At 38.9% G+C, this 21,760-nt stretch overlaps 2 protein-coding genes across 2 annotated transcripts in view; one reads left to right on the top strand and one right to left on the bottom strand.

Moving 5' to 3' along the window:
* LOC126209831 (uncharacterized) overlaps positions 1-10,735 on the bottom strand; it is a 66,120-nt gene extending 55,385 nt beyond the window's left edge. Inside the window, exon 1 of the mRNA XM_049938962.1 lies at positions 10,609-10,735. The gene's annotated coding sequence lies outside the window, so the exon portion shown is untranslated. The remainder of the gene's footprint in view (positions 1-10,608) is intronic.
* Positions 10,736-11,334: 599 nt separating this feature from the next.
* The window catches only part of LOC126210503 (centrosomal protein of 128 kDa-like), a 133,966-nt gene continuing 123,540 nt past the window's right edge, over positions 11,335-21,760 (top strand). The window contains exon 1 of the mRNA XM_049939748.1: positions 11,335-11,526. The gene's annotated coding sequence lies outside the window, so the exon portion shown is untranslated. The remainder of the gene's footprint in view (positions 11,527-21,760) is intronic.

Genomic DNA, 21,760 nt, shown 5'->3' with positions numbered 1-21,760 from the left:
CCTACGTTCCTCCCATGGTGTGGCTAGGGAAGGGAACGATTTGGGGTTATATGTCACAGCATTAAAGTCTGTCTTACCGCGCTTAGAGATGTTGGTGGTCGTGCGGCCACCAGATTGAGACTTCACCCGCTTCATTGTGGGGCATCCGCCCCGATGCCACCCACTCAGACCAGGGGCTCTCCCCACAGGCGCCACCCAGCCACAGCAAAGGCCACCTGGCAGGATGGCCGTTGCCGGGAGTCCTGATGCCCCAGAGAGACGAGCATCTACTCCTTGGCTTAAGTGGGGAGGTGTCAGCTCAGGCATCGGCAGTACTAGTGTTGTCAGGGGGCTACAGAGGAAGAGCGGGAAGCCCTTCGACCAGCAGCTGGTGGCTTCTTCAGCCACTGGCTGGTGTTTTGTGAGACACTGGGGAAGTCCTTCGTAGGGACTCCCCCAAGGGATCCCTTCCGAACAAGTGAGGCCGGAGGAGGCTGTTTCGTCTCCGGCTGAGCAGCTGGAAGAGGCTGTTGCCTCTCCGGCTGAGAGGTGGGGATGGATGTCCCCAGCTGGTCGGGGTCCACTGCCCCCAAACCGGGTGTTTCCATTTTCGGCCCAGTTACAGTCTTCTGCTAGCTCCTCTAAACCATTTTCATTAGAAAGACAATGTTCTAAACCACCTATAAAAATTGTATTTCCTTTTTGCAATGCAAACATTTATTGCCCTTAAAAAAAGAAAGAACTATAACATGGAGGTGCATTGAAAATGGGCTCATACACTGCTAGTACTGAAATCTGTCACCTTTCATTCTGTTTGACAACTGTTTAGCAGACACTGTGAAAGATAATATAAAAAGTCCTAATGACAAGGGAAATTAACTATAGTCATAAAAACTGCCAAGACTCTCTACAATATCCAGCTTTACAATTTCTTTTAATGAAAGGGGACACGGAATAAAATAAAAAGAATAGTTTTCTCTTTTTTGGCTCTAATAATTTGAGGTAATCACATTTTAAAATGTAATTTTCTTGGGTTCTGTCTTATCAAAATTTCAGCATTCTACAGCAAATTAAAGACACATGTAAAAAATCCAAGTAGTTTGATGCACACTTAAGTTTAGGATCCTAAAAGAGACCTCTTCTAACTTTGACCTATGACTTACACAAATGTGTCATCAGCTTGCGATCCTGGTTAACGAAACCATTATGGTTGGTAACATGTAGTAAAGAAATTCACCAATGCTACTGTTGCAAAGCTATTGGGCATGGCCCCTATGGCGTGGGGATGCTGTTTCTTATTTTTGAAAGGACCTGTCAGTGGTTAAACCACCACAGACCATACCAACACATTTATACAATTATTCATATGTACAAAAATGTTCTACATTAACCGCAAACTATGCCAGCATAAAGTACAATATACCTTAAAGCAGAATTAAACAATATAGATAACACTAGCATTGTAAAATAAAAAATAAATAACTTTCTATAACATGAATCCATTTAAAAAATAATGTCAGGAAGATTCCTGTGAACTTCTCCAAAATTTAAACAATGTGGTAGTGCTGTAAAACCTGTACGCTATTTATATGATGTGTGCTGCAGCTGATATGCAACAGTTTTACTACCATGATCTCCACCGCTTTGGTAATGAAAGTTAAACTGTGAAGTTTACAACCAGTTTGATTCTGTTATAGCAGAGAAACAGAATGGAATATCACATTTAGTTGTGACAAAATACATCTTTTTTGAATTTGTTAGTTATCCTGACTGTCTTCATTTGCTAGCCATCAAGACATAACAAAAGATGTCAGATTTGAGTACCAGCAGAATTTGTGCCGATTTTCAATGCACCTCCATTTTCCCATTCTTTTTGACAACGTTATATGTTCACACTGCAAAACCAAACTTAGTATTATGTAGTTTAGGACATGATCTTTCTTATGAAAACAGTTTAATAAAGTTTGCAGAAGACTTTTTGTGAAAGATTCTGAAAACGCAGATACAAGTTGACAGGTGTACTATGGGCTCAAACAAATTACTATATCTCTGGAAGTAATGAATTAACTATCATAAAAAATTTGGTCAGAATCCAAGGTCATGCATGAGCCTCTAGACTACATGGCACAGAACCACCCACAGTCTTTCTTTATTTGGAAGAAGATTTGCTTTACACATCATTCCTGCTGCCCCCACTTGTTGTTTGCAGTCTTTTCTGTTAGCCTTTGTGGAACACCAACCTTCAGGAGAATTATTTCCACTTTGAGGCAAAGTCACAGTGTGTGTCACAATATACATAACTGCTACATGGCAGGAATTTGTGTGTGAAAAATTAATGAAACAGCATTACATGCCTAGACAACAGAAGACTGCTGAAAACCACAGCAAAATGTATTAAAGTATAAATACAAAAATTGCACGAAATTGCTCTGTAGGGGATGCTGCGTCACACCCCAATGAGCTATGAGCTACATAAAAAAGAGAGAGAGAGAGAGAGAGAGAGAGAGAGAGAGAGAGAGAGAGAGAGAGAGACCTGTTACAGTCACCCATTTCCATGATTCATAGCTAAGCTCTTCAAATTAAGTTGGATGGGGAAAAGCCCTACAGAGATTTGGTTTTATGAAAAATCTTAAGACTTGTCTCCTCACTGTTTTTCAATGATGGCTCCAAAACAGATAACAAATAATAGGAATTAATATTTAATTTTGTCTTTCAAAACACAGCTTCACAGAGTATTAAATCATAACCACTTCCCTTACAAGGTAATCAGCTTAAGCTGTACAATACATGAAAGAATACAAACTCTTTTGGATTGTGTAAGTGGTATGTTAAAGAAATGACATCTAACAATAGAAACTGGAACAACTGAAAGTAATTCTTAACAGCCATATACTGAACTTAGAGCAGCATCCTACATACTTCACTTAAGTCAGGGACAGGGGAATAAAAAAATAAATAAATAAAGGGGTGGGGCGGCGAAGGCTCTCCATCAGAGGCGGTGAGGAAGGGAGGGTGACAAATTCTTACTAATTTCAAGTAATCAAAAGAATGTAAACAAGAAGCAATAACTTAATGGCCCAAACTCTTCCAACTAAGGACTAGGGAGGTGGTGGTACAACCACATTATGAAGACATTTTACACAAACACGCCCATTACCTAAACACAATGACCAAAATTAAAAAAAAAAAAAACATTTCATGTCTTCATTACTGTGAATCTACAGAAAACCAGGGCCTTATTTCTTCTGCACATACGTTTTTCATGTGATTCTTATTAAGTGGCCAAACAACAAGCAAACATTCACAAAGAAAATTTTGTGGAAGGACACAAAATTTATAAAATGTCAAAATGCTGTAACTTCAAAAGGCACAATTATATAGCTGTTTTAACAAAAATCACTGTCATTGTTCCAATAAGCACACGTAAAAGCTCTACCTGACACTTCTGTCCACCAGTCCACCAGCCTATTGTTAACAGCAATTTCCAAATTTGTAACTCTTTTCATTTCAAAACGAAATGCATTAAAATCAACAAACAACAAACATGAAATTTGCACATAATTCAATAAATTGCCCATTATAAGAAGCACACACACTGCAGAGAATTTCACGTGGCTGTTTCAGGTGACTGGTGGTTTGAATCATGGTTGTGCCAAGTTTGGCCTGTATTACATCTACATCTACATTTATACTCCGCAAGCCACCCAACGGTGTGTGGCGGAGGGCACTTTACGTGCCACTGTCATTACCTCCCTTTCCTGTTCCAGTCGCGTATGGTTCGCGGGAAGAACGACTGTCTGAAAGCCTCCGTGCGCGCTCTAATCTCTCTAATTTTACATTCGTGATCTCCTCGGGAGGTATAAGTAGGGGGAAGCAATATATTCGATACCCCATCCAGAAACCCACCCTCTCGAAACCTGGCGAGCAAGCTACACCGCGATGCAGAGCGCCTCTCTTGCAGAGTCTGCCACTTGAGTTTATTAAACATCTCCGTAACGCTATGACGGTTACCAAATAACCCTGTGACGAAACGCGCCGCTCTTCTTTGGATCTTCACTATATCCTCAGTCAACCCGATCTGGTACGGATCCCACACTGATGAGCAATACTGAAGTATAGGTCGAACAAGTGTTTTGTAAGCCGCCACCTTCGTTGATGGACTACATTTTCTAAGCACTCTCCCAATGAATCTCAACTTGGTACCCGCCTTACCAACAATTAATTTTATATGATCATTCCACTTCAAATCGTTCCGCACGCATACTCCCAGATATTTTATAGAAGTAACTGCTACCAGTTTTTGTTCCGCTATCATATAATCATACAATAAAGGATCCTTCTTTCTATGTATTCACAATACATTACATTTGTCTATGTTAAGGGACAGTTGCCACTCCCTGCACCAAGTGCCTATCCGCTGCAGATCTTCCTGCATTTCACTACAATTTTCTAATGCTGCAACTTCTCTGTATACTACAGCATCATCCGCGAAAAGCCGCATGGAACTTCCGACACTATCTACTAGGTCATTTATATATATTGTGTTTATATAACACAGCCAGCCTCAAAAAGTAATTGAACAACAGCCATTACCTACTGCTTCATATACTCTGCTTTGCATTACACATTATCTCATTTTGAAAAGGGTAAAGAGAGTAACCCGGGTTTACAGAGTGAGGGACCATGACAGCAGGAAGATTGGTGATCCCTATGACCATGTATCAGACCTGCATAAAATCACGGATCTCTGGTGTACACTTTCAGTCCTGCAAGTGAGAGGCAGGGCTTCTTCCCCCACCTCTGCTCTTCGTTAAGCATTTCTAAGGTCACATAATACCACATAAGGGACGAAAATAATGTCAACTCAGACAAAAAAAAATTTCAATTCACACTACTGTCATCCACCATGTGAAACTGCCATGCATCCAGAAGAAACCTTGTGGATTTGACCAGCATCGGGCAATCTAGATCACCTGGAACCACATTCGCATGGGCCATGGAAGGCATGTAGACACTCCATAAGTATGGAAAATCTTCATCATGTGACCATGTTTTATCACTTTTTTCCGAAAGGACAGGAAACTATAGTTGAACCGGCACAAGTTGATCCTGTCAGCTGCAAAGGGCTGGGCACAGCAGCTTCACAGTTCTACCCCGACCAATAACGTAACGCGGTTTTGTGAACACCTCTAGATGACAACACCTCAGTGTTGTCACAGCTCTGTACACAACTACCATTTTCGCCTACAGCTGTTAGCACTTCACACATTAAAGCTGCCAACAGCACTGTGAGCTGTCAGATCTTCGTACGCCATCCCAACTACAGGGTTTTACATCCCACCGGCATTGAGATCATTAGAGACATAGCACAAGCTCTGAATGTTTTCCGCAGTGCCCTTTCAAAGGAATCTTGCCAGCATTTGCCTGATCTGACTTATGATAAACACAGTAAACCTACATCTGGATGGCTGGATGCAGATTTGAACTATCATCCTTCCAAATGAGGGTCCTGTGTGCTAACCAAGCTGCATCACTTTAATCCACATTTTCCAACAGAAATTGGGTTTCTTTATCAACAAGATTAGTACAAAGTAAAATTGGCTGAGTTCTTGATAAACTGGAGTAAGCAACAGGTCATATAGTACCACACTGAACCCACTTATCAGCAGGCCAAACAGTTCCATGGCATAATATTTATTTACCTACTTTCACTCATCCAAGGCTCATCACACAATGATATTGGAATTGTAATACAAAGAAAGCAATAGCTCAAAATGCATGTATGCTTATGACTATAGAACGTGTGTCCAAATCTGGCCTTCATTTAGCAACTATCCCAGATACTACCCCTCATTAATTTCACACTGTTGTAAACAGCAGATGTGATGCCTCTATGACATCACACAACCCAATTGTTAAAAGAAAAGAAAAAATTCCTTGACGTCTATATGTGCTGCTCCATGACTCTGCTGTCAATATCTTTATTCTTGGCTTTTGTGTAACTTCTGTGTTTTTCTTACAGTAAAATGTGTTTTTTGTATCCAGGGTGTAATTACAAAGCTAATAAAATGTTTTCTTGCCTTTAAATAATATTTTTTATCAGGTTATGGGCCCAGTACACGTGTAAAGGCAAACAACACAGTTTAATTAAAACAATATTTGAAATGAGCGTATGTCTAAAGAAACATGACTGCTAGCGGCGATTATAAGGTCAGCATTGATAAGCTTGAAGGACCTGACGACTGGGCCAAATGGAAATGGCATATTTCAATGGTGCTACGTTCATATGGACTAGAAGATATTATTAACGGTACACGTGAACGTGTAGAGTTGCCCCAAGATGCGACAAGTGAACAAAAAGAAGCGTATGTGGAATGGCTCAAGGAAGACGCAAAGGCAGCAAGTCTTATAGCAAGTGCGCTAAGTAAAACTGTTGCAGAACTCGTCTTAACGTGCAAGAATGCTAAAGAAATCTGGGACAAATTACGCGTCCGATTTGAACATAGCAGTACTCAGCGTTTGAATATGTTGATTGAAACATTTTTCCGTGTTAAACGTGATGAATCTGAAGATATTAGTGCACATGTGGCCAAACTGCAAAAGTTATTTGTGGACCTGAACGATGAATTAGCAAAACATGAAGAAAATACGCTATCTGAAAGAATCTTAAATGGTCGAATTTTGTCTACACTGGGAAAAGACTACGATAATTTTAAGGATCTCTGGGATACGATACCGACAGAAAAGCAAAGCTTGAATTTATTGATTGAAAAACTCTGTACTATTGAACTGCGTGAACAAGACGTTAATGGAAGTGCAGCTTTTGTCGTTTCTAAAACAAGAAAACGGCAAACAAGTAATCAGCAAGTAAAGATGACGAAGTCACAATTAAAACAGAAGTTTCCGTGTAATAAATGTAAACAATTAGGTCACTGGGCAGCAGAGTGTCCACAGAACACTCGTGACAGCAATAAAAGAAAAGAGAAGAAGCGAGACAGTGAACACGCTGCATTTACTTCATACGCTATGGGTGTGTGTACCAGTAATTACAGTGACCCAAATAAATGGTATTGCGACAGTGGCGCTACAAATCATATCACTCCCAACAAACAGTATTTTGTTTCATATAGTGAATTTGATGTTCCTCAAGTAATTACATTGGGAAAACAAGATGTCAAAATGTGTGCGTACGGTCAAGGAACAGTTTACATCCAAATCCGACGAAACAATAAATGGTACAATGCTAGAATGGACAATGTTTTGTACGTCCCTGATGCAAGTGCTAATCTGTTCTCTGTGAGAGCCATTGCCTGCAGAGGCTACAGTACTAATTTTAGTTATAATAATGTCTGTGTTCGAAAACAAGTCAGTGGCAATACTGTTATGACAGGTTATGTGAAAAATGGACTTTATGTGTTGAACATGCGTGTTGTTAGAAATGCAAAAATGAATCGTATGAGCTTGATGACTTCATCCGAAACATTGCAAGTGTACCATGAAAGGTTTGGTCATCAGAATAAACAACATGTGAAGAATATTTTAAAAGGAATGAACATTAATGTGGAAGATGCCAAGAGTGAATTTTGTGACGGCTGTGCGGTTGGAAAGATGCATAGGCTGCCATTCAAAACACGAACAATACGCGCTACCAGTACTGGTGAATTAATCCACGCGGATGTAAATGGACCAATGAGCACGAAATCTTTTGGAGGCAAGCATTATTATGTATGTTTCAAAGACGATTTTAGTAAATTTCGTCGAATTTTCTTTTTAAGACACAAAAGTGAAGTGTGTACTGTGCTTAAGCAGTTTTTAAATGAAGCACGAACTAATGGACATGTTGTCAAACAATTTAGATGCGATGGTGGCAAAGAATTTAACAATAAGAATGTCAGTGAACTGCTTGCAGACAGGGGAATAGAGCTACTGATTCCTCCTCCTTACACTCCTGAACAAAATGGTGTAGCTGAATGGGAAAATAGGACCATTGTTGAAGCTGCCCGGTCAATGCTAAATCCGAGTAAATTACCTAAAGGGTTGTGGGCAGAGGCATGTAACACAGCAGTCTACCTAATAAATCGTACTGGAAAATCTTCAGTTGAAAATAAAACCCCTTATGAACTATGGTTTAATCGACCAGTAGGACGACTTGATCATCTCAGAATTTTTGGCACAGGCTGCTATGTTCACATAACAAACAATTCCGTTCCAAGTTTGATGATAAGGCAGTTTTTGGACGACTTGTTGGATATGTTAATGACAAAGATGGGTTCAGAGTTTGGATTCCATCTAAAAGAAAAGTGGTGTTGAGTCACGATGTAAAATTTAAGCCAGAAATTGTTTGTGATTTACATAGTGATTATGTTGAATTTGAAGTCCCTCGGGAAGAATTTAATGATCCGAATTCATCTAAAGATGACCAATGTAAATCTCCTAGGCTGTACACTTCTGGAGGAAGCCAAACTCAAGAAAAAAATTGACACTCTCGATTCTAGAGAAAGTCAAGAGTCGAGTGAATCTGAAGAAAATAAAGAATTAACAGAATTTCTAAAAGCAGAAGCTGCTGAATCTTCTAATGAAGAGAAACAGAAGAATAAAAGACAACGAAGAAAACCAACCTGGATGGAAAGTGGTGAATTTTGTATGGCCTGATTGTCGGCAGTAACAAGAAAGAAATTGCTGTTTTTATGGATGTTTTACAACATGAATTCGAAATAACAACTGGCAGTCTTGACAATTTTCTTGGCATAAAAATAAAGCAATATGAAGATGGAGCAATAATGATAAGTCAAGAGAAATACACAGAAGAAATTCTGCAAAGATTTCGAATGGCAGAATGCAATACAATCTCAACTCCTATTGGACGTGAGGACAATAATCAAAACGAAGAAGTTTCGTCATCTGTACCCTACCGTGAAGCAATTGGTTGTCTCGTGTACCTTTCAACAGTAACTCGTCCAGACATCACTTTTGCAGTCAATAAAGCTGCTCGAGCTATGGAGAAACCAACCACTGAAGACTGGAATAGAGTAAAGCGCATTTTCCGGTATTTGAAAGGGACCTTAAATTTTGGAATTGTATATAATAAAAAAGAAGAGTTAAAGATTTACGCTGATGCAGATTTCGCAGGTGATAACCGGACAAGGCGCTCAACAACTGGAATTCTTGCAAAGTACTCAGGTGGTGCAGTGTCATGGACAAGTCAGTTGCAGAAAGTAGTGGCCACATCCACAACCGAGGCGGAAATAATTGCAGCTAGTGAAGGAGCAAAAGAGTTAGTTTGGTTACGTCGTCTGCTATCAGAATTAGTGGAAATGTCGGGGCAGCCTCCAGTTCTTTACATTGACAATGCTAGTGCATTGAAGTTGGCAAAAAATCCAGAATATCATCGACGTTCTAAACATATAGAGGTCCGACATTTCTATGTTCGTGAAAGATATCTGAACGGTGAGATTTTCTTGGAACACATTGATGAACACAACCAGTTGGCAGATATTTTGACGAAACCTCTTGAACGAGTTCGATTTAATTTTCTATGTTCAGAAATTGGCATGCAAGAGACAAAGCAATAATTTCATGATTTTTTCTTTTGGAGGAAGTGTTAAAAGAAAAGAAAAAATTCCTTGACGTCTATATTTATGTGCTGCTCCATGACTCTGCTGTCAATATCTTTATTCTTGGCTTTTGTGTAACTTCTTTGTTTTTCTTACAGTAAAATGTGTTTTTCGTATCCAGGGTGTAATTACAAAGCTAATAAAATGTTTTCTTGCCTTTAAATAATATTTTTCATCACCAATAACTCAAACTTTTCCATGCAGGCCTAATTTCATTTCAGTATATTACTTCTTATACCACAAATTTTCCATCAAATAATTATGCGGTCATCATTTTCCTTATTTGACTGAAGCTCCATGTCAAAAACTTTTGTTAGATATCAATATCTGCTGCAAACTTCAAATAAAACAAAGAACTGACCCAACATTTAATGCGCATTATTGAGAAAGCTGCACACGGAAATAGGATACAATATTTATTAATCACTGTATAACAAAAGTGGAAGTTGGTGAGGGCTAAAATCGATATTAATCTTCTAACGTGCTGGATTATGTGTTACTGGGTGAACAACGAATACGGATTTCTTACACAAAAGTTTCTGGTGCATAATACTGTTTTCCTTTTAATGAAATAAGTCAATGTAGCTTAAACAGGCAAATGAAGTACTTTCTCTCCTTCCCTTTATTTATAAATTAGCAGTGGACAATAAATAACATCTTTACTCCAACTTTTAAGCTGGAGTTTTGCATTCGAACTCTAGTTTTAACTTCAACTTTTAAGTTCATGTTTGTTACTTCAAAATTCAGTGCCTTAACTCCAGCACATCACAAATTCCGAATCTCTTCACAAAAAAGTCGACTGTATTACGAAAATAATCGTTATGAACTAAATCTAACCTAGCTGAATATGAGTATTTATTTTCAGATATACTGTAAGCCACTGCAGATACTTCTGTATTAAACTGTGCGTCGCGCATATTATCATTAGAGTCCCACAGACCTCCGCAATGTATATATTTAAATATACAGATCATTTTCACACACGTCAAAAGAAACAGTTACAAATTATACTTACTTGACAATCGCACAACGTGGTAATTATGGAACTCACATCTCCTTATCCCCAAACTAACATAACGATCATAACGACCTAGACAACTTCGAACTAAGTGAAAAGGTTCGTATGAGCAGTTGCCCCAGCGGCAAGACTCAAGTTTCACACGGAATTTGCAGTCTCCCCTCCACAACGGCCACAGGCTGGTCACGTGATTCCACCTCCACACGGACAGGAGGCGGGGCGTGACTGCCAGCGCTCCGGGCTGTACGTTTTTAAACAACTCGTAGTAAAAACCTGAAAAGCAGTTCATTTTGCTGGTTTCGCTTATATCTTGTCAAAAGCCGAGAAGCGATTCTTCGTAGTGTTGTAGCTGCCTTCAGTAGCTGATAAGTGTTTTTTGGCTTAAAAAAAAAATCTCACGAGATAGAATAAAGTGATCCTACTTTATTAAGCAATCAGTAAAAAACGAAATTGAAACATAACAGCAAAAGCTGCTATGTTTTAGTTTAGTTTTTTTATTGATTGCTTAATAAAGTAGGATCAGTTTATTCTATCTCGTGAGATTTTTTTTTAAAAAGCCAAAAAACACAATCCACATTACCTCAATATCATTACGAAAAATATTAAGTACCGGCCGAATAAAAAACAAACAATTAAGTTAATTAAATCACACGTTTAATGATGTACCGAATATCAAGATATCGCTTTTAGATTAACATTCAATTATTTTAATGATAGTGCTTATTAGAACACAGAACTGCTTTATTATCTATGCCTCGAAGTGAAGACATTAAGATCTATGGCTAAGGAATGACGTCTTTGTTCAAAGCCGACGGGTTCGCTAGCTTTAGACGCCTGTCAGGCTGTCACTAGACCCGAAGACAGAGAGTGAGCTAGTGAGTGAGTTGAGAGCGAAACGATTTACGGAAAAACCAAGTAAGTTTTTAATTCAATTGTGTATTGCCACCTGTCTCAAAACATGTAGCAATTGAATTCACAAATAATAATATATCGTCTGTTTTATTACATCTCATGAACTTTACCGAAAGTGTGTATCAGACAAATTGTTTTTTGTAAGACAGTTCAAAGTGTGTTTTATTGGAAAAGCCTGTTCTTGACAGCTGTCAGCAATGTTGTCGATTTCTTTAAAGGACACTTTGACGAGGCACTCGGTATTCACCTTCTCAGTCGTCTACTAAGCCATCCATTTTTATTTTTTGAGTATCAGCCGCGGTTATTTCCCCAGACAAATAATATGTTGTGAATTGCCTATTTCTATGTTTGCTACGTATGTGTTTATCACTCCACAGCGTGTTATTTACAATTCATGTTACTGTACTGCGGTACATCGCAACCGCGTTTCTTGTCCCAAATGAATGCTTGTATTATGAAAACCTATTTCAACGTATGGATTTTCGCCTGACATATGAATAAGCGCAAGAAATAAACAACTTGTGATACTCATAAGTTGACAGACCTACGGATACCGAACGAAAATAGAGTAGGGTAACCTAGTAGTATTTATCCACAGAAAATTGGGTATACAAATGATTGTACAGATGATGATTTGTTTAAATGAATCATATTAGTAGAACATATTACACGCACCTAAGGAACTCTTGATCGAAACTGTTACCAGAATTTTATATTAACCACTAGTACAACTCTTTGCAAGTCGAATAGGTTTTATTTGCTAAATATGCACGACTTGGAAAAATGTCTACTTAAAACACTTCACAAAGAAATAAGACTGGGGACTTGGTTGTGACCAGATGACTGAAGCGTCACATTTGGTTTTCAGGAAGTCCACTTACTTCTGTAGTCCTACCTAAAACGTTTAGGAGAGACATATTAAAAAATAAAGAATCGCCTATTTTGAACATGTGGTGAACAGGCAAACAAAATGAAATATTATTCTTGTGCACTCAGGAATGGTTTTCTTAAGAGCTACAACTTGAATAATGGGCAAACTTTCATTTACTTCTGACACCTCCCAAGTGCATAGCGATTAACTGTCGTTTGTTGCACTTCACCCACTCATCATGAAAAACTACTAAGATACAGTTAAGAGGGAAGATCTGAACTGTGATTTACTTGTTCTAGAATACTGGTACTTAGTAGTAGACACACTGTGCAGAGTAAATTGGTCTTCGCTGCTCAGCAAATGATGGATAATGACTGTAAAAGAACTTCTCACCTCCCTGACATGTAGCCTGACTTTGAGGCTGACCATATTTTTTGTCAGTGTGCACATAAGATAATACTTAAATGCTTTAAGGACTAGTAATTTAATGTCATCTCATTCTAGAATTATTACTAGAAGTAGCTACTGGTATTCTTAGCTACTGAAGTAAATCATTCCAGGTGATCACTTGTGACTTATCTTAAGTGTCTCATGAACCTACAGTAGATTCCAGAGATGTCCTGCAGAACCTTGGAACGTAAATTCTAATATTATGCAACTTCTGTGTAATAAAACCATCAGGATTTAAAACACCAAACACATATTACTTGAGCAAAGATTTGTTGGGTGTTATAAAAATCAACAATGTGTTGTTCTTCACAACATACTCGCGCACACACACAAGTAACCAGAAAAGCATTTAGCAGTGCTGGATGGTACAAGATGGTTGAAATTCTGAGAAAAATAGGGATAAGCTGTAAGGAAAGACGGGTGATCTACATCCATACTCCGCGGAGGGTACTTTGAGTACCTCTAGCGGTTCTCCCTTCTATTCCAGTCTCGTATTGTTCGTGGAGAGAAAGATTGTCGGTATGCCTCTGTGTGGGCTCTAATCTCTCTGATTTTATCCTCACGGTCTCATCACGGGATATATGTAGGAGGGCGCAATATACTGCTTGACTCCTCGGTGAAAGTATGTTCTTGAAACTTCAACAAAAGCCTGTACTGAGCTACTGAGCGTCTCTCCTGCAGAATCTTCCACTGGAGTTTATCTATCATCTCCGTAACGCTTTCGCGATTACTAAATGATCCGGTAACGAAGCGCGCTGCTCTCCGTTGGATCTTCTCTATCTCTTCTATCGACCCTCTCTGGTACGGATCCCACACTGGTTGCAATATTCAAGCAGTGGGCGAACAAGTGTACTGTAACCTACTTCCTTTGTTTTCAGATTGCATTTCCTTAGGATTCTTCCAATGAATCTCACTCTGGCATCTGCTTTACCGACGATCAACTTTATATGATCATTCCATTTTAAATTACTCTTAATGCCTACTCCCAGATAATTTATGGAATTAACTGTTTTCAGTTGCTATATTGTAGCCAAATGATAAAGGATCTTTCTTTCTATGTATTCACAGCACATTACACTTGTCTACATTGAGATTCAGTTGCCATTCGCTGCACCATGTGTCAATTCGTTGCAGATCCTGCTGCATTTCAATACAATTTTCCATTGTTACAACCTCTTGATATACCGCAGCATCATCCGCAAAAAGCTTCAGTGAACTCCCTATGTTATCCACAAGTATGTTTATGTATATTGTGAATAGCATCAGTCCTACAACACTCCCCTACGGCACACCTGAAATCACTCTTGCTTCAGAAGACTTCTCTCCATTGAAAATGACATACTGCATTCTGTTATCTTGGAACTCTTTAATCCAATCACACAATTGGTCTGATAGTCCATATGCTCTTACTTTGTTCATTAAATGACTGTGGGGGAACAGTATCGAACGCCTTATGGAAGTCAAGAAACACAGCATGTACCTGGGAACCCGTGTCTTTGGTCCTCTGAGTCTCGTGGACGCAGAGCGCAAGCTGGGTTTCACACGATTGTCTTTTTCGAAACCCATGCTCATTCCTACAGAGTAGATTTCTAGTCTCCAGAAAAGTCATTATACTCGAACATAATACGTGTTCCAAAATTCTACAATATGTACAAGAGCTAAGAGGGAAGAAAAAGAGCACAAGACCAGAAATGAACTATTTGGATTAAAATGGGTACAAGACAAGGATGTAGTCTTTAACCTGTACTGTGTGATCTATACACTGAAGAAGCAGCAACAGAAATAAAAGATGAGAGGATATCAATGATAAGATTCGGTGATGACATTGCTATCCTCAGTGAAAGTGGAGAAGAATTACAGGATTTTCTGAATTGAATGAAGAGTCTAATGAGTACAGAATACAGATTGAGAGTAAGTCAAAGAAAGACAAAAGTAATGACAAGCAGCAAAAATGAAACGGAGAGGGTCTTAACATCAGGACTGATGGTCATGAAGTAGAAGTAGTTAAGGAATTCTGCTACCTAGGCAGCAAAAAAACCAATGATGGACGGAGCAATGAAGATGAAGATGTCAAAAGCAGACTAACACTCCCAAATAGGGCATCCCTGGCCAAGAGAAGTCTACTAGTTTAAACATAGGCCTTAATTTGAGGAAGAAATTTCTGAGAATGTACTTTTGGAGCACAGCATTGCATGATAGTGAAACATTGCCTGTGGGAAAACTGGAAAAGAAGAGAATCAAATCATTTGAGATGTGGTGCCACAGGAGAATGTTGAAAATTATGTGGACCAATAAGGGGTGAGGAGGAATTTACGAGAAAGAGTATATGGAAAACACTGAAAATATCAAGGAACAGGATAGTAGACCATTTGTTAAGACATCAGGGAACAACTTCTGTAGTACTACAGGGAGCTGTAGAGGGTAAAAACTGTAGAGAAAGACAGAGACTGGAATACATCCAGTAAATAATTGAGGTCACAGTTTGCAAGTCCTACTCTGAGATGAAGAGGTTGGTACAGGAGAGGAATTTGTGGCAGGCCACATCAAACCAGTTGGAAGACTATTGGCTCGAAAGAAAAAAAGAAGAAAGGGGAAAAAAGAGTGGTGTTCAGTATGTGAATCTTGTGCTTGTTAAGCAACATTGATAGCGTAAGTTAGATCTGAATGTTTCCAGTGTAAAATACAAGACTACCAATAATCCCTGCATCATTGTCTTTTGGATATGCAGTTTGATTAATCGCTGCACAATTTCCAAATCTTTGGCTTTGAAAAACTAGATAGCAGTCCATTTTGTTTACCACATTATCAAACTACTCTTGTAATTGTTTGGTGCAATTATGAATCATTTCGTCAGATTCCATCATCCACATGAAATAAAAAGATAAGATTTTTATTGAAACACATACATGGATCAGCACTGCTGTCCTGTAAACTTGATTTCATAAGATATTCTATCACACACTTATACCAATATTTTACTGATTTTCAATCTGTACAAGTGTTAAAGCAATCTTGACAGATGACCTGTACCATCATCATAACCCTGTATCTGTTACATGTAAATTTCTTTCTCCAAAGAACTATTCTGGAATGCCATTTTGACACAGTGAACAGCAACACATCAAAGGGCTGTCATTGTTTCATACCTAACCTCAAGGCAAAATGTTTCAGAAAAAAATAGACTCCTGACTAAACCCTTTTGCAACTGATCTTGCCTTGTGGCAGATGAAGCTATTGTTGTTATCCAATTTTGTTGCAAACACTCATCAACCCAGCTGACTAGTTTCCAGATGCAAAACTTTTAACGTGAGTGCATTTCTTCATCCATTGCAGCTTTCGTATTTTCTGCATCTGAAGGGTTCACTACTTTGTCATAATCATTTGTATCTTTCCTCAATATCAGCACCTTTGGTTGCTCAGATTCATCTTGGTAATGTATTGGCCTTCTAATCATGTGACTGTTTTGCAAAACTTGACATCCATCTGTATTTTCAGCTCCACTTGGTCATTTACATCTTCAGTCATTTCATTATGATCATGATGATATAAGATGGTGTCACACTTGTAAAATCATCCACAGTTGAGATGTCAATTAACTTAGCAATATCATTCTTCAGTGGTGGTTGTAAATCTTACGTCTTGACTGACAATGTCTGAATGTCTGTCAGGAAGGTATATAAGACAGCCACAGTCGTTATAGCCAAAGATTTGGCATCTAATTTCTTCCAATCCTGTGCTGCAATCCAGACAAAACATTCTGTCCCAAATACTTTCAGATGATCAGGCTCTCTCTTCTTTCTCAAAACTAAACTTTTTCCTTAAACACTCGATGACCCGTTAGGTTAAGAGTGTGAGATGCAACAAGTACAGCTTCACCCCACAAGGCTTTTGGAGTTTACCTTTCTAACTGAAGTCAGGAATGTACCATCTCACACAGAATCCTGTTCTTGTTTTCAGCTACTAAATTTTGCTGTGGTGTATACAGCACAGGCAGAGAATGTTTCAACTTGATTGACTCGGTACATCTTTTTACATCATAGTTATCAGCCTCATTGCCACCATCAGTTTGCAGTTCTTTAGTATTCACTCGAGCATCTGTTTTTATTGTCTGAATGAATATTGGTAACTTATGTCTAATGTCATCTTTTTGCCAACTTCATCCGTAAAAACAAGAAAATATCATAGCTAGTGAAATCCTTTTCTTCCATTGGACCACAGACTTCAGCAAAGACTAAATCTCCTGGGCTAGTTGATTTATGGTCTGTTACTGAAAACTAGGAGACATTGTTTACGTAGCACACAATCCTCACAAAATTCACCATTCACTTTTTCATAACTACTATATGCTGACACTAGTGATTGTACATGACATTTATTCTGATGCCCAAATCTCTCATGCTACATTTGAAGAATATCAGTAGCTCCTTTTACAACAAGACTTTTCTTGCTGAATCGCTGGTAAATGTTTTTACGTTGTTGGTGGTTTGTTTTTGCATAACATGTACACATTAATGGTGTGATAATTAATCAGGAAGTGAAGACAGCCAATCAGGAGTCAGATGCAGATAGCCAAATAAGATTCTGCTTCATCTGTTTTGCTGTGTAAATAAATGCACATTCCAGCTATTCTTTCAGCAAGATTGTAATACCAGACACTGTAAGTGCACTTCAACATAAATATGATTGAAGCTGTGCTATTATGTTCCTGAAAGACCTTATCCTTGAAAAAAAATCATTGAAGGATGCCCCACAAGCTATGCATTAATAGACATTCTCATTGGGTGTCAACAGTTCACTCATGATTGGCCATCTTTATTTCTCGGGATTCATCTACACATTGTGCAAAAACTGCCAATGTGCATTTTGACCAAATAACTGTCACCGCTAAACATTAAAGTTCATTCTTGCTTTCAGATAGAGCTACAGCAATTGGTATGTTGACCCTGTATAACCACATATCTTACTATTGTTTTGATACTTTCATCAATACTTTTTTTTTGCAGCCTTTCTAACAGAGAGTAAATTACAAGCATCATCTGGACAGCACCACACAGATCTTTGAAATATTGCCTAGTCCACTTTCCCCAACAAAAGTTTCAATATCAATATGACCACTTCCAAATTCTTTGATGTGCACATTATTCTTAGTGCTGACCATTTTATTTAGTGCATCAAACGGATTCTACAAAACATACCAATTGCAACAGTTAGTTGCATGATGTGTAGCATGTCTGTTAATAGACTGTTCGTCATACACTGATATACCTACACTTGTAAGTAAATCAGACATTATGGACAACATCTTTCTTGGACTGAATTCTAATATTTTCATCCTCAATAACATTGCAGAACCATCATGACTAGGACTGTTTGTGGATAAATCGACCATTACCTTTGTGTTTAAGACACTAAACACTATTTTATTTTTGCCCCGATGCTTTGATGGTATACTTCCCTTGGATTTTAGAATCACTGCAGATGCTACATTTGTTTAATTCTCTCCCTTGTATTCGCAACTTGTAATTCAGACATATTTTTGATGGAATAATGACAACATTCATAAAGGATAGTGTGCTAATCACCGTGTAGTGGAGATGTTGAGTCGCAGGCATAGGCCCAACAAAAAGACCAGTCAACAAGTAAGCTTTCTGCCAAAAGGCCTTCTTCTGAATCAGCTAACATACATATACAGTCATTCATGCAAACACAACTCACACACACATTGCCTGTTAGAGTTGCAGTTGTGTAAACGTTGTATGTATGTTTTCTAGTTCAGAAGGGCTTTTGGTCAAAAGCTTATGTATTTAGCAGATCTAGTGAAAGACAAAGCTAAATCACGTAAATGTGATCAAATCCTTTTGACAATGTCTGAAGTAAATGTGTACACAAATCAGCTTCATCTGTTGGTTTATTTAGCATAGACATCTTTGTTTAGACTTTTATCAAATTTTGCTGAATCACTTTGCACACCATTCAGTATTATGGAAAACACAGATTGACTATCATTGATCTGGTGCAAATCATCCTATACATATTTCACAGTTTCGTGTGTGGCAAATCGAAGTGATGGTTTTGTATCTAATGGCAAAAGAGACAGTTTTTCACTTCGGCATTTGCTTGCATTCATGTAGCTAATTTTGCAATGTGATTTTCAACATTTGCTTCTGGTTGGCTTAAAATACCACTTACCATGTCACAAACTGCATCATGTTCCAAAGTAACGTACATGAGAATACACTAGGTTATGCGGTTTTCTTCAGCAATTAATTTTCGCCCACATCACTTGAAGTCCTTTTTCCCTTCCTGTCTTTATATTACACACACACACACACACAGACAGACAGACAGACAGACAGACAGACAGACAGACAGACAGACAGACAGACAGACAGACAGACAGACAGACAGAGAGAGAGAGAGAGAGAGAGAGAGAGAGAGAGAGAGAGAGAGAGAGATATGATATTTGACTGTAAGCTGTCCACAACAATGTAACATCGCAAGCTGCCTGCGTGAATCCTCATCTGGTAGGACACCTTATTTAATTAAACATCTCTATTATCAATGAAACTAATGTGCTTAGAACTGTGCACATCTGCTACTATGTAAGGAATTAAAATACCTAACAAGTGTGCTGCTTAAGCAGAGATTTATTCTGTGTTGCAGAGTGTGTATGTGATGTAGATTATTATTGAGAGTGGTTAGTTAAGTTATTAATGATGTACCTAGTATGAAGTGTTGAGGGGTTAACTAAACTAAAGTGCCCAGGTAAGTTGTGTTGCAACAAACTAGAAATGGGTTCTCAAGAGATATTGATCAGTACCAACCCAGCATTTCCCTTGAAATAATTGGAGGCAGGTTAGGTGGTAAGAGGCCATTTGTGTGACAGCTTGGTGCTATCATGAACCTGTCATATCTTGGATAACCTGCTCAAATGTTTGACACAGTGTGCTGTAACCTGTGTGATACTGAATGCAGAGAAACTTCATGTACGTAAAAGGTTGCTTAGCAGAAAAATGGCCTTCAGTGACACTGCTGCTAAACCCATGTATAACTAGGAATTTGTCTGAATCCAAACTATTTTACATTTCTATACATCCTGTACATAAGACTGATTGCATGTTCAGATAGCTCAGCAGCATTCTGCTGACAGGTGCAGTGGTTTGTGAATACGGTTTATGGACCTCCAATCTCCAGAAGGGTTAACTTATCATACCAGTGAGAAAAGTAAGAGTGCTTGTACTGACAAATCATTGTTGCTTTCAGCACTTTCTCCATTGGTGGATTGTTTTGAATACTGGTTTCATTACTTCCAGTTCAAATTGAGGTGCTGTGGAGACTAGATAATAAATCCTAAAATGGAATGTAATTGACCTGAGAAACTTATGGCTTCGAAGCAACACACAAGATTTGTCTATTAATGATTACAGGATTATCGCAATTTTGTGACTGTTTTTATTTATGTTGTGAGAGAGTATTAAACTCCCTGAACAAATTTTCACTCTGCAGTGGAGTGTTCACTGATTTGAATCTTCCTGGCAAACTGAAACTGTGTGCCGGAATGGGAGTAGAACCTGGGTCCTTCGCCTTTCACGGGAAAATGTTCCAACGACTGATATATCCAAGCTTGACACTCGACCAACCCGAGCTCTAGGGTCTGTGAAGAGTTGTGCTTGGGTTGCTCAGTCGGTAGAGCACTTGCCCGTGAAAGGCAAAGGTCCTGGTTTTGACTTATGGTCCAGTCCATATTTTTAATCACTCAGGAAGTTCCACTGTTAAACTTTTCAAATCTTTTTATGGACCAGTGCAATTTTTTAAGAAATGAGTTTAGATTTGAATGTCCTTGCGGAAGGAACAGGTGATCTTGATATGTCCATTTCTAGATTTTTTTGTCTATCACTGCAGAGATAAGTGACATCCTTTCTCCATTATGGTGCTATAAAGTGGGATTGTTGATTGGAGAATATACTGAACTTGTGTGTTGGTCCATGTTTTATCTCATGGCAGAAATCTTAGTCGAAAAATGTCAATTTGTGTTTATGGAGGCTCAGAATTCCGGAGGACTGTGATGAACTGAATTTAGTGTATGATCAACAATGTAGAAAAACAGAGATTGTTACTTACCGTAAAGATGTGTCAAGCAGCAGACAGGCACAATTAGGACACTTGCATAAAGCTTTCGGCCACAGCCTTAGTCAGTAAAAGTGAAAACACACTTTTCACACACACAGGCAAGCACATCTTGAGCACATATGACTGCCAACTCCAGCAGCTCGAGCCGGAATGCAACTATCATGTGGGAAGCAGGCAGCAATCAGGAGATAGCGGGGAAGAGGAAGTGGAAAGGATAGTAGTATATGGGTGGGGGACGAGGTGAACTCTGTGTTGCAGAATGTGCAGAGACTGGAATGCACGCAGGTGCAGCATTAGGCTAGTTGTGGGCCGGGAGTTGGGGTGGGTGGAGGAGGGAGCGAAAAGGGAGAGGAGCAGGAAAGATGGGCAGTTCCATTGGAGAGGGTTGCAAACAGAGCATGGGAGGTGAGAATGGGAAGGAGATGATAGGATCGAGTGGATGGAAACTGTTGGGTGGAGGGTGTGGGGACAGTATGTTACCATAGGTTGGGGCTGGGATAATTAGAGGAGTGGAGAATGTGTTGTAAGGAAAACTCCCATCTATGCAATTCAGAAAATCTGGTGGTTGGGGCAGAGGATTCAGATGGCTTGCATAGTGACGCACCCTTTGAAATAAAAAATGTTATGTTCAGCTGCCTGTTGTGCCACAGGGTGGTCTACTTTGCTCTTGGCTACAGTTTGGCAGTGGCTGTTCATCCGGGTGGACAGCTGTTAGGTCGTCGTACCAGTATAAAAAAATGTGCAATGATTGCAGCAGAGATGATAAAGGACATGGCTGCTTTCACA

This window comes from Schistocerca nitens, chromosome 10 (genome assembly GCF_023898315.1).
Source record: "Schistocerca nitens isolate TAMUIC-IGC-003100 chromosome 10, iqSchNite1.1, whole genome shotgun sequence".
Taxonomy (NCBI): domain Eukaryota; kingdom Metazoa; phylum Arthropoda; class Insecta; order Orthoptera; family Acrididae; genus Schistocerca; species Schistocerca nitens.
Note: the sequence above shows the minus strand (reverse complement) of the source record. Positions and strands in the feature narration are given on the sequence as shown.